The sequence below is a fragment of the Balaenoptera borealis genome, assembly GCF_965194805.1.
Source record: "Balaenoptera borealis genome assembly, chromosome: 5".
Lineage (NCBI taxonomy): Eukaryota > Metazoa > Chordata > Mammalia > Artiodactyla > Balaenopteridae > Balaenoptera > Balaenoptera borealis.
The window spans coordinates 86,106,328-86,121,083 of NC_138862.1; the positions used below are offsets into that span (position 1 = coordinate 86,106,328).

Genomic DNA, 14,756 nt, shown 5'->3' on the forward strand with positions numbered 1-14,756 from the left:
CCGCACAGAGGCTCGGCGCCGAGCAGCACTCACCAACCCAAGAGGCTTGTCTGCTCACCCGCCGGGTTGGGCGGGGGCTGGGAGCTGAGGTTCGGGCTTCGGTCGGATCGCAGGGAGAGGACTGGGGTTGGCGGTGTGAACACAGCCTGAAGAGGTTAGCGCACCACAGCTAGCCGGGAGGGAGTCCGGGAAAAAGTCTGCAGCTGCCGAAGAGGCAAGAGACTTTTTCTTGCCTCTTTGTTTCGCGGCGCACAAGGAGAGGGGATTCAGAGCGCCGCCTAAACGAACTCCAGAAACTGGCGCGAGCCGCGGCTATCAGCGCGGACCCCAGAGACGGGCATGAGACGCTAAGGCTGCTGCTGCCACCAAGAAGCCTGTGTGCGAGCCCAGGTCACTCTCCACACCGCCCCTCCCGGGAGCCGGTGCAGCCCGCCACGGCCAGCGTCCCGTGAGCCAGGGACAACTTCCCCGGGAGAACGCACGGCGCGCATCAGGCTGCTGCAACGTCACGCCGGCCTCTGCCGCCGCAGGCTCGCCCCGCCTCCTCCATACCGCTCCCTCCCCCGGCCTGAGTGAGCCAGAGCCCCCCAAGCAGCTGCTCCTTTAACCTCGTCCTGTGTGAGCGAAGAACAGACGCCCTTAGGCGACCTACACGCAGAGGCGGGTCCAAATCCAAAGCTGAACCCCGGGAGCTGCACGAACAAAGAAGAGAAAGGGAAATTTCTCCCAACAGCCTCAGAAACAGCGGATTAAAGCTCCACAAACAACTTGATGTAACTGCATCTGTTGAATACCTGAATAGACAACGAATCATCCCAAATTCAGGAGGTGGACTTTGGGAGCAGGATATATTAATTTTTCCCCTTTTCCTTTTTTTGTGAGTGTATATGTGTATGCTTCTGGGTGAGATTTTGTCTGTATAGCTTTGCTTTCACCATTTGTCCTAGGGTTCAGTCCGTCCGTATTTTTTTTTTTTTAACTTAAAACATTTTTTTCTTAATAAATTTTTTCTTAATAACTTTTTCCTTATTTTTTATTTAAAAAATTGAAAATTTTTTTCTTAATAATTTTTTTCTTATTTTTTATTATAAAAAGTTAATAAATTTATTTTAAAATATTAAAAATAAATTTTCTTAACAATTTTTTTCTTATTTTTTATTATAATAGCTTTATTTTATTTTATTTTATCCTCTTTCTCTCTTTCTTGCTATTTTTTCTCCCTGTTATTCTGAGCCATGTGGATGAAAGGCTCTTGGTGCTCCAGCCAGGCATCAGGGCTGTGCCTCTGAGGTGGGAGAGCCAACTTCAGGACACAGGTCCACAAGAGACCTCCCAGCTCCACATAATACCAAATGGCAAAAATCTCTCAGAGATCTCCATCTCAACATCAAGACCCAGCTTCACTCAACGAACAGCAAGCTACCATGCTGGACACCCTATGCCAAACAACTAGCAAGACAGGAACACAGCCCCATCCATTAGCAGGGAGGCTGCCTAAAATCATAATAAGGCCACAGACACCCCAAAACACATCACCAGACGTGGACGTGCCCACCAGAAAGACAAGATCCAGCCTCATCCACCAGAACACAGGCACTAGTCCCCTCCACCAGGAAGCCTACACAACCCACTGAACCAACCTTAGCCACTGGAGACAGATACCAAAAACAACGGGAACTACGAACCTGCAGCCTGTGAAAAGGAGACCCCAAACACAGTAAGATAAGCAAAATGAGAAGACAGAAAAACACACAGCAGATGAAGGAGCAGGGTCAAAACACACCAGACCTAACAAATGAAGAGGAAATAGGCAGTCTACCTGAAAAAGAATTCAAAATAATGATAGTAGAGATGATCCAAAATCTTGGAAATAGAATAGACAAAATGCAAGAAACATTTAACAAGGACGTAGAAGAACTAAAGAGAAACCAAGCAACAATGAAAACCACAATAAATGAAATTAAAAATACTCTAGAAGGGATCAATAGCTGAATAACTGAGGCAGAAGAACGGGTAAGGGACCTGGAAGATAAAATAGTGGAAATAACTAATGCAGAGCAGAATAAAGAAAAAAGAATGAAAAGAACTGAGGACAGTCTCAGAGACCTCTGGGACAACATTAAATGCACCAACATTCGAATTATAGGGGTCCCAGAAGAAGAAGAGAAAAAGAAAGGGACTGAGAAAATATTTGAAGAGATTATAGTTGAAAACATCCCTAATATGGGAAAGGAAATAGTTAATCAAGTCCTGGAAGCACAGAGAGTCCCATACAGGATAAATCCAAGGAGAAACATGCCAAGACACATATTAATCAAACTATCAAAAATTAAATATAAAGAAAACATTAAAAGCATCAAGGGAAAAACAACAAATAACACACAAGGGAATCCCCATAAGGTTAACAGCTGATCTTTCAGCAGAAACTCTGCAAGCCAGAAGGGAGTGGCAGGATATACTTAAAGTGATGAAGGAGAAAAACCTACAACCAAGATTACTCTACCCAGCAAGGATCTCATTCAGATGTGATGGAGAAATTAAAACCTTTACAGACAAGCAAAAGCTGAGAGAGTTCAGCACCACCAAACCAGCTTTACAACAAATGCTAAAGGAACTTCTCTAGGCAAGAAACACAAGTGAAGGAAAACACCTACAATAACAAACCCAAAACATTTAAGAAAATGGGAATAGGAACATACATATCGATAATTACCTTGAATGTAAATGGATTAAATGCTCCCACCAAAAGACACAGACTGGCTGAATGGATACAAAAACAAGACCCAAATATATGCTGTCTACAAGAGACCCACTTCAGACCTAGGGACACATACAGACTGAAAGTGAGGGGATGGAAAAAGATATTCCATGCAAATGGAAATCAAAAGAAAGCTGGAGTAGCAATTCTCATATCAGACAAAATAGACTTTAAAATAAAGACTATTACAAGAGACAAAGAAGGACACTATATAATGATCAAGGGATCGATCCAAGAAGAAGGTATAACAATTGTAAATATTTATGCACCCAACATAGGAGCACCTCAATACATGAGGCAAATACTAACATCCATAAAAGGGGAAATTGACAGTAACGCAATCATAGTAGAGGACTTTAACACCCCACATTCACCAATGGACAGATCATCCAAAATGAAAATGAATAAGGAAACACAAGCTTTAAATGATACATTAAACAAGATGGACTTAATTGATATTTATAGGACATTCCACCCAAAAACAACAGAATACACATTTTTCTCAAGTGCTCATGGAACATTCTCCAGGATCATATCTTGGGTCAAAAATCAAGCCTTGGTAAATTTAAGAAAATTGAAATTGTATCAAGTATCTTTTCCGACCACAACGCTATGAGACTAGATATCAATTACAGGAAAAGATCTGTAAAAAATAGAAACACATGGAGGCTACACAATACACTACTTAATAACGAAGTGATCACTGAAGAAATCAAAGGGGAAATCAAAAAATACCTAGAAACAAATGACAATAGAGACACGACGACCCAAAACCTATGGGATGCAGCAAAAGCAGTTCTAAGAGGGAAGTTTATAGCAATACAAGCCTACATCAAGAAACAGGAAACATCTCAAATAAACAACCTAACCTTGCACCTAAAGCAATTAGAGAAAGAAGAACAAAAAAACCCCAAAGCTAGCAGAAGAAAATAAATCATAGAGATCAGATCAGAAATAAATGAAAAAGAAATGAAGGAGACAATAGCAAAGATCAATAAAACTAAAAGCTGGTTTTTTGAGATAAACAAAATTGATAAACCATTAGCCAGACTCATCAAGAGAAAAAGGGAGAAGACTCAAATCAATAGAATTAGAAATGAAAAAGGAGAAGTAACCACTGACACTGCAGAAATACAAACGGTCGTGAGAGATTACTACAAGCAACTCTATGCCAATAAAATGGACAACCTGGAAGAAATGGACAAATTCTTAGAAATGCACAACCTGCTGAGACTGAACCAGGAAGAAATAGAAAATATGAACAGACCAATCACAAGCACTGAAATTGAAAGTGTGATTAAAAATCTTCCAACAAACAAAAGCCCAGGACCAGATGGCTTCACAGGCGAATTCTATCAAACATTTAGAGAAGAGCTAACACCTATCCTTCTCAAACTCTTCCAAAATATTGCAGAGGGAGGAACACTCCCAAACTCATTCTACAAGGCCACCATCACCCTGATACCAAAACCAGACAAAGATGTCACAAAGAAAGAAAACTACAGGCCAATATCACTGATGAACATAGATGCAAAAATCCTCAACAAAATACTAGCGAACAGAATCCAACAGCACATTAAAAGGATCATACACCATGATCAAGTGGGGTTTATTGCAGGAATGCAAGGATTCTTCAATATATGCAAATCAATCAACGTGATACATCATATTAACAAATTGAAGGAGAAAAACCATATGATCATCTCAGTAGATGCAGAGAAAGCTTTTGACAAAATTCAACACCCATTTATGATAAAAGCCCTGCAGAAAGTAGGCATAGAGGGAACTTTCCTCAACATAATAAAGGCCATATATGACAAACCCACAGCCAACGTTGTCCTCAATGGTGAAAAACTGAAACCATTTCCACTAAGATCAGGAACAAGACAAGGTTGCCCACTCTCACCACTATTATTCAACATAGTTTTGGAAGTGTTAGCCACAGCAATCAGAGAAGAAAAAGAAATAAAAGGAATCCAAATCGGAAAAGAAGAAGTAAAGCTGTCACTCTTTGCAGATGACATGATACTATACATAGAGAATCTTAAAGATGCTACCAGAAAACTACTAGAGCTAATCAATTAATTTGGTAAAGTAGCAGGATACAAAATTAATGCACAGAAATCTCTTGCATTCCTATACACTAATGATGAAAAATCTGAAAGTGAAATTAAGAAAACACTCCCGTTTACCATTGCAACAAAAAGAATAAAATATCTAGGAATAAACCTACCTAAGGAGACAAAAGACCTGTATGCAGAAAATTATAAGACACTGATGAAAGAAATTAAAGATGATACAAATAGATGGAGAGATATACCATGTTCCTGGATTGGAAGAATCAACATTGTGAAAATGACTCTACTACCCAAAGCAATCTACAGATTCAATGCAATTCCTATCAAACTACCACTGGCATTTTTCACAGAACTAGAACAAAAAATTTCACAATTTGTATGGAAACACAAAAGACCCCGAATAGCCAAAGCAATCTTGAGAACGAAAAATGGAGCTGGGGGAATCAGGCTCCCTGACTTCAGACTATACTACAAAGCTTCAGTAATCAAGACAGTTTGGTACTGGCACAAAAACAGAAATATAGACCAATGGAACAGGATAGAAAGCCCAGAGATAAACCCACACACATATGGTCACCTTATCTTTGATAAAGGAGGCAAGCATATACAGTGGAGAAAAGACAGCCTCTTCAATAAGTGGTGCTGGGAAAATTGGACAGGTACATGTAAAAGTATGAAATTAGAACACTCCCTGACACCATGCACAAAAATAAACTCCAAATGGATTAAAGACCTAAGTGTAAGGCCAGACACTATCAAACTCTTAGAGGAAAACATAGGCAGAACACTCTATGACATACATCACAGCAAGATTCTTTTTGACCCAGCTCCCAGAGAAATGGAAATAAGAACACAAATAAACAAATGGGACCTAATGAAACTTAAAAGCTTTTGCACAGCAAAGGAAACCATAAACAAGACCAAAAGACAACCCTTAGAATGGGAGAAAATATTTGCAAATGAAGCAACTGACAAAGGATTAATCTCCAAGATTTACAAGCAGCTCATGCAGCTCAATAACAAAAAAACAAACAACCCAATCCAAAAATGGGCAGAAGACCTAAATAGACATTTCTCCAAAGAAGATATACAGATGGCCTACAGACACATGAAAGAATGCTCAACATCATTAATCATTAGAGAAATGCAAATCAAAACTACAATGAGATATCATCTCACACCGGTCAGAATGGCCATCATCAAAAAATCTAGAAACAATAAATGCTGGAGAGGATGTGGAGGAAAGGGAACACTCTTGCACTGTTGGTGGGAATGTAAATTGATACAGCCACTATGGAGAACAGTATGGAGGTTCCTTAAAAAACTACAAATAGAACTACCATACGACCCAGCAATCCCACTACTGGGCATATACCCTGAGAAAACCATAGGTCAAAAAGTGTCATGTACCACAATGTTCATTGCAGCTCTATTTACAATAGCCAGGACCTGGAAGCAACCTAAATGTCCATCGACAGATGAATGGATAAAGAAGATGTGGCACATATATACAATGGAATATTACTCAGCCATAAAAAGAAATGAAATGGAGGTATTTGTAATGAGGTGGATGGAGTTAGAGTCTGTCATACAGAGTGAAGTAAGTCAGAAAGAGAAAAACAAATACAGTATGCTAACACATATATACGGAATCTAAGGAAAAAAAAAAAAAGGCCATGAAGAACCTAGTGGCAAGACGGGAATAAAGACACAGACCTACTAGAGAATGGACTTGAGGATATGGGGAGGGGGTGGGGTGAGATGTGACAGGGTAAGAGAGTGTCATGGACATATATACACTACCAAATGTAAAATAGATAGCTAGTGGGAAGCAGCCGCATAGCACAGGGAGATCAGCTCGGTGCTTTGTGACCACCTAGAGGGGTGGGATGGGGAGGGTGGGAGGGAGGGAGATGCAAGAGGGAAGAGAAATGGGAACATATTGTATATGTATAACTGATTCACTTTGTTATAAAGCAGAAGCTAACACACTATTGTAAGGCAATTATACTTCAATAAAGATGTTTAAAAAAAAAAAAAAAGAAAAGAAAAAAAAAAAATCTAGAAACAATAAATGCTGGAGAGGGTGTGGAGAAAAGGGAACACTCTTGCACTGTTGGTGGGAATGTAAATTGATACAGCCACTATGGAGAGCAGTATGGAGGTTCCTTAAAAAACTAAAAATAGAACTGCCATACGACCCAGCAATCCCACTACTGGGCATATACCCTGAGAAAACCATAATTCAAAAAGAGTCATGTACCAAAATGTTCATTGCAGCTGTATTTACAATAGCCAGGACATGGAAGCAACCTAAGTGTCCATCAACAGATGAATGGATAAAGAAGATGTGGCACATATATACAATGGAATATTACTCAGCCATAAAAAGAAACGAAATGGAGGTATTTGTAGTGAGGTGCATGGACCCAGAGTCTGTCATACAGAGTGAAGTAAGTCAGAAAGAGAAAAACAAATACAGTATGCTAACACATATATATGGAATCTAAGGGAAAAACAAAAAAGGTCATGAAGAACCTAGTGGCAAGACGGGAATAAAGACACAGACCTACTAGAGAATGGACTTGAGGATATGGGGAGGGGGAGGGGTAAGATGTGACAGGGTGAGAGAGTGGCATGGACATATATACACTACCAAATGTAAAATAGATAGCTAGTGGGAAGCAGCCGCATAGCACAGGGAGATCAGCTCGGTGCTTTGTGACCACCTAGAGGGGTGGGATAGGGAGGGTGGGAGGGAGGGAGACGCAAGAGGGAAGAGATATGGGAACATATGTATAGGTATAACTGATTCACTTTGTTATAAAGCAGAAACTAACACACCATTGTAAAGCAATTATACTCCAATAAAGATGTTAAAAAAAAAAAAAAAACTTCACCGGCTTCCAATGACAACCTTATGACTTTCATTATTAACCTCTCTATGCCTCAGTTTTCTCACCTGTAAAGTGGGGATCTCAAAAGTATGTTATGAAAATTAAATGAGTTAATATATGTAAAGCATCAAAGGTATGGCTAGCACATAGTAAGTACTAAATAAGTATTAGATATTATTATTATTATAAACGCTTCAAATCTGGAAAATTATCAACTAAATTGTGATAAATACAATAGAATGTAATATGCCCATTAGCGATCATGTTTCTTACTGACATGGGAAAATATTCATAATAAGTGAAAAATTAAGGATATAAAACTCCATATATTATGTGATCGCAATATATATATTTGATATATATAAATATATAAATATTATATATTTGTTTTATATAAAATATATAACATATATATGTGCATTAAAAGTGGCAATTGTATTTACTCTCAGATAATGTAATTTCAAGTGATATTTATTTTCTTTTTATACTTTTTTAATTTTTAAATTTGTTATGGAAATTTTAAAAAATTTAAACTTTTTTTTTTTTTCCGATACCAGTAAGTCTTTATTCATTGTATTTTCCCAAGGAAAAGAAGGGGAAGGGAAAAGGGTCAGCATGGGTGTTACAAAATGACAGCAAATGGGAAAGGAAGTACCTGGCACAGCAAAATCAACTAACAAATAAACACTGCCCAGATGGGGTCACCAAAGCCCAAGGGGGCTCAGTCTCCTGCAGTTCAGTAATGAGGGGAAGGAATGAAGAACAGGTACATGCTTTTCTACCCTCCCTCCCTCCCCATAAATTCAAGATTTCACACAAAGCTTTGGTTTCTAGCAGTAAACATGGAGTTACATTCGTCCGTCTCCTATTAAACAATCTTGTGGCCACTTTGACATCAGTTTCTTACACCTGCATAAAAGTTCCTGAGTGACTTGGCTATACATTCATCTTTGCTTTCGTGGTCTCCCAACCCCACTTTCTACATGGAAGGCCCCCTCGTTGCTCCTCTCTACGCTAGGATTACAGATTAAAGTAGGTTTTAATCCATCCAAAGACAGCAGTCTGTTTGGCATGAATCAAATCAACGAATGGTCATGACTCAGGAGATTGAGAACAAGGGATGGTGAGTTCTTAGCTTCTTCAAGATTTTTGCACATATCATTTAATCACAGACACCCCACAAATTAAACGTATAGGTGTATGGACTATTTTTGGGGGGGGCACGAAGGGGGAAAGAAGAGGGGGTGGGAATACAGTTTTTAGGACAGAAGATTTTGTTCAAAATAGGAAACAGGGGAAGGGGAACACAAAAGAAAGTGTAGTTCAAGACTTCCCACTTCAAGAAGAGGGGCCCCCAAGTTTATGTTTCAGATCTTTTTGGCTGGTGCAGACCTTTTGTCAAAGATGCTTTGGCTATTTTTCTCAATATAAAAAGAAGTTTGTAAACAATAAAACCCCAAAAGAACATGGAGAAGACCAACACATTATATTTACATAAACTAGGCCACCTAGCAATCACCAAATCAGCTACTTGTGAAGTCCTACGAAGCCCAGACAAATATAATAACTAGAGGGGGACAGCAATTGGGGGAGACAAGAACCCAGGATCAGACACACATCACCCAATGCATTCTATTGCATTTGCCCTGTTACAACACAGTGAGGTAGGTTTGCAGTGATCTCACAGCATGTAAACGAAACCCCCTTTTCTCCTTTAGCTACCATGACACTAATTACTGCTGTAGCAGGGCAGGACACTGGCTCTGGGAACCACAAAGAAACCATCACTGATGGTCTCTGGAAACCAAGGAGGAAAAGTCCAGAATTGTTAAAGATTAAGGATCTTGTCCTTGCTTCATATATCCATCCCTGGGCAGCTCAAGATGGGTACAGAGACATCATTCTTAAAACCTGTCCTTACCAACTCACAGTTGTTACAAAAACACATACAATACACCCTGTTGCGTATGTTAGGCCTAGCCCAATCCAGTGAAGGATGGACCTGGTATGTAAAGCGAGTCCTGTGCCCTGGGATTAGAGGTCTGGAACAGGAATCGTTTATCACACATACAGATGACCTCTGCCTAATCTTGGCTTCCCCTCTCTGCACCTTTTACCTGGCCCAGCCTCTCCTAACCTCTCTGTACCACCTTTTCCTGTTCAGACCAATTTCCAATCTTTCAGTAGAAGGAGACCAAGTCATGGGGCAACCCGGTTAAAACCTAGTCTCCCATGAAACATTGAAGATGGAGGGGTTTCAAGAGGACACTGTGGCAGAAAAGCCAGGTCTAATTGGCAAAAATGAGGTAGTTCAATAGGCTATACACTCCAAATAGTTGTTCTCTCTGGTGATAGAGCAACAGAAAGTGTTCCTGCTGTGCAGACCCGGAGCTGCTGCCGACGTATCCCTGAGATGGCGCACATACCTGAGAACACGGTGCAGGAATGAGGGCCTTAGATTAAAATACACAAAAATACAAAACCAGAATATTTATATTATGAAAAAAAAAAGTTAAAATGCACAAGATACGTCATTCGCACACAGCTAGTGCAGTTGGCATCCTGAAGAAAGTGGGACCCAAGGTACAGTCATCCAAGGGAGCAAATAAATAAAATTGTATTGGCCCAGAACAGGGTGGGAGTGAGCTTAGAAGCAGCAGGTCTGCAGCTGTTCCCTCAACCCCCCTTTTGCCTATCATCACAACCCACTGCTTGGGACAGTTCTCTCAGCACTCTATCCCAGGAGGGGGTTATGAGGAGACAAGATGTGGAAAACCCTGCCTTACCCCTGAGATATTTCCTCCCACAGAATGTAGTGGCTTGTGGGTTGGGTCCATCAATCTGATCTCACGCTTAATCTTTTCACTCTGGCACGGGAAATATTATTCCATATCCTTCTTGAAGAGTAAAACAACTTCCCTATCCAGGCCACTTTCAAAAGCTGGAGATTCTGGGGGTGGAGACTCAGATAAAGCATGCAGGAAGCCCCCCAAAGCCCTCACGTGCATTTGGATAGAGCATGATTGGAGTTTCTTTGCCTCGCCCCTTCCCCCCACCAAGAGGGGAGAGGGGGTGACGCTTTGGCCCCTGGCCTGAGATACATGGCAGTGCCAGCTGCCCCCTACCCACACTGTCCCCCCTTTCTCCACTCTGCCGATTGATGCCTGTTCCTCAAAACTTTCTGATCACAAACGGAGAGCCCCCACCCACTGTGGCTCAGTTCTGGGCCTCTGGGCGCATGGCAGGGCTATGGATCTCTTCTTCCTCCTCCCGAAAGTAGGCTGGCTTTCCCTGGGAGCTGGGAGCTTGCTGGACCTTCAGTGGACACGAGGCTACCATATGGTTCATGCTCTGGCAGAAATGGCACTTCTTGGGCTGGGGTGGCAGTTTGCATTCCTTGGCCTGATGGTCTAGACCTCCACAGTTGTAGCACCTGTCTCCCTTTGATCTGCGTTTCTGCATGTTCTTCCCTTTGGGCCGCCTCTCACTCCCAATGCAGGACACCCCACCAGGGCCGGTGACGCGGATAGATTCCAGGCCCTTGGCAGACTTCTTAAAGGTGAACTCTACGGCCTCACCCTCCTTGAGGCTCCGGAAGCCCTCCATGTGCAGCTTACTCTGGTGCACAAAGACATCCACCGGGGGCTCGAGTGCGACCCCGGCACGGACAGGAAGCCGAACCCCATGCGCACGTTGAACCACGTACAGGCGCCGGCTCCGCGCAGCAGCTGCGGCTCCTCGGCCGCCCGGGCCGCGTCCTCCTGCGCCTCCTCCGGCGCCTTGGCGCCGCCACCTGCAAACTGCTGGTTTGACACAGAGCCCATGGTAGTCGGCTGAGCCCGCGGCCCCGGGCCCCAAGTCGGCCGGCTGCTGGCCCCAGAGAAGTCCGGAGGCCTAAACTCTTATGTTTATGCGTTAGTTTATGAAGAAGGAGAGCTAGGAGGAGCACCAAGCAGCCTGCAGTATTCACCGAACAGAGGTAGGCCAGGCTAAGCGGAAAGTCAGAATCTATGCCAAAGTTCACTTCAGTGCCTAGCACAAGATCTGGAAACGAGATGTGCTTTCACAACTGGGAATTACTAAGCTTAAACTCTAAAATGTAAACAAGTAAAATCCAAACATAATGGATCCACAAAACTTCCTGCCCCAAGAGGCTGTCAGTACATGGGTTACCAAAGGCATCTGACAACAGGGGAATCCAGCAAAATGACTCAGGGACGAACTGGGGAAGATACGCAGGTACCAACATACACGGGTTATGTGTAACACAAACAGCTTGAATCCAATCAGTTAGGGGCGGAGGACAAAGCCACAGAATCCTAAGAAGTTTCAACAGGGCCCAAGTAGTAACTTAATCGATTGCAGGTGGGGCTAAACATAGACACTTGCAGGTTGCAGCCAAGGAAATGACTCTCTATGGGAATGTCTAGAAAAGGAGAGTAAAGGCCAAGAGGTAGGCTCTTGTCCCCTTCACTCCTCATACCCCTGGGGAGCCATAACCTAAGGACAGGCAGGGAGGTGCATGGAAGAGCAGACCTTACCCGCTACCCCTGCTAATCCCTCAGTCAAGCGTGAACTAAGGGGAGGGGGGAAGGGCGGGGAAAGTGGGGCGCCTAGAGTATTTAACTGGGTGTACTGGTCTCTAGCAACGAAAAGTGACTGGAAAGTTATGGAATATCCCAAGATATTATAAACAGCCAGGAACATAACAGAGCATAGCTGAAGGTGCAGAAAAGAGAACTGAATACAGATTACTCAGTATATGAGTTGCATGTGTTTTATGCCTTTGTTGCAAGAAAAAAATGACAATTTAAGTGCTAGACTTTTCAAGAAAACTTCAGTTAATAAACAGCAAACTTCCAGAATATGGAAGTACCATATGATCCAGCAATTCCACTTCTGGGTATATATCCAAAAGAATTTAAAGCAGGGACTTGAACAGATATTTGTACACTTATATTCATAGCTGCATTATTTACAATAGCCAAAAAGATGGAAGCAACCCAAATGTCCATCAACAGATGAATGGATAAACAAAACCTGGTATACACATAGAATATTATTCTGCATTAAAAAGGAAGTTCTGATACATGCTACGATATGGACGAACCTTGAATATATTATGCTAAGTGAAATAAGCCAGACACACACACACACACACACACACACACACACACACACACACACACACACAATACTATATGATTCCACTTATATGAGATACTTAGAGTAGTCAAATTCATGGAGACAGAGAGTCGTTTCCAGGGGCTTTGGGGAAGGGGTAATTTGGAGTTACTGTCTGGTGAGTACAGAATTTCAGTTATGCAAGATAAGAGTCCTGGGGATGGATGATCATGATGGTTGCACAGCAGTGTGAATTGTACTTAATGACACTGAACTTTACACTTAAAAAAATGGTTAAAATGGTAAATTTTGTTATGTATATTTTACCACAATTTTCTTAAAAAGAATATGAAAATGTTGCTCCCTGAAAATATCTCGATTCTTTTACTATCACCTAATAGAAAGGAAATGAAATGAAACAAATGAAACAAAAAAAAAGAGGAAGGGGACTGCTACGTTCAGTCAGTTGTGCAATTTGTACATTTCACCCAGATGCGGAAGGGGAAAATGGGGGGCAACATCTAGCCAGGAGTTATGCTGACCAGGTGGTATGCCCTGGGGCTGGACTTCAATAGCTGGGAGAAGTGTTGCCATTTGGTAACTCATCTGCCCAGAGGGAACGTCTTTTGTTAATTTGCAGAAAGGCACTATATGTGTCAACCTGCCTAGAAAGGGAGCCAGGCTGATATGTGGACAGATTAAGAATGATTATTCAGATTGAATGGTAATGTTGGTTATGTGCTTTTTGTAAATGAATTGGCCACCAAGTCCCTGGGAAAACCTTCTGTTTGGGAGTTTCAAGTTCATCATTGTCTTCTTCACGTGGTCTTCCCTGCTGTCAACACAACCAACCCTTACTGAAGCATATGAGGTAACAGCACCATTCTAGTGATACACAATTGGAGTAATAATATATGATATATAAGTAGACTTCCCTAAAAGAGACAAGATAAATTGACTCAAGGTCTAAAACATGTGTTCTTTTCAGAACTACAGGGAACCCAACTCTTAAAATTACATCCTGTGTATGGTATTTATTTATTTTTTATTGAAGTATAGTTGATTTACAATGTTTTAGGTATACAGCAGTGATTCAGTTATGTGTGTATATATACATATATAGTAACATTGTAAATATATATATGTATTCTCTTTCAGATTCTTTTCCGTTATAGGATATTACAAGATTTTGAATACTTACTGTGCTATACAGTGGGACCTTACTGTGTATCTATTTTATATATAGCAGTGTGTATCTGTTCATTCCAAATTCCCTGCCTTTCCCCTTTGGTAACCACAAGTTTGTTTTTTGAAGTCTGTGAGTCTGTTTCTGTTTTGTAAATAAGTTCACTTGTATCATTTTTTTAGATTCCACATATAAGTGATATCCTATGATATTTGTCTTTTTGTGACTTCGCTTAGTATGATGATCTCTAGGTCCATCCATGTTGCTGCAAATGGCATTATTTCATTCTTTTTTATGGCTGAGTAATATTCCATTGTATATATATACCACATCTTCTTTATCCATTCATCTGTCAATGGACATTTAGGTTGCTTCCATGTGTTGGCTATTGTAAATAGTGCTGCTTTTTCGAATTAGAGTTTCCTCCGGATATGTGCCCAGGAGTAGGATTTCTGGATCATATGGCAACTCTATTTTTAGTTTTTTAAGGGACCTCTGTACTGCTCTCCATAGTGGCTGCACAAATTTACATTCCCACCAACAGTATAGGAGGGTTCCCTTTTCTTATGAATGGTATTTAAAATTTACATTTCCAGCCCTGACCTCCTATCCAAACTAATGCCATATTTCAGGCAAACTACAAGACATTTCTATTAGGCTATGACACTGAATCCTCAAATCAACATATCCAAAATATCTCTATTTGCCTTCTC

General features: G+C 41.3%; 1 pseudogene across 1 annotated transcript; it reads right to left on the minus strand.

The window, feature by feature from the left end:
• Positions 1-5,779: 5,779 nt before the first annotated feature.
• Positions 5,780-12,879, minus strand: LOC309629174 (protein lin-28 homolog A pseudogene; annotated as a pseudogene). The gene has a single exon. The product of its transcript is annotated as a protein lin-28 homolog A pseudogene (transcript).
• Between the last annotated feature and the right edge of the window lie 1,877 nt (positions 12,880-14,756).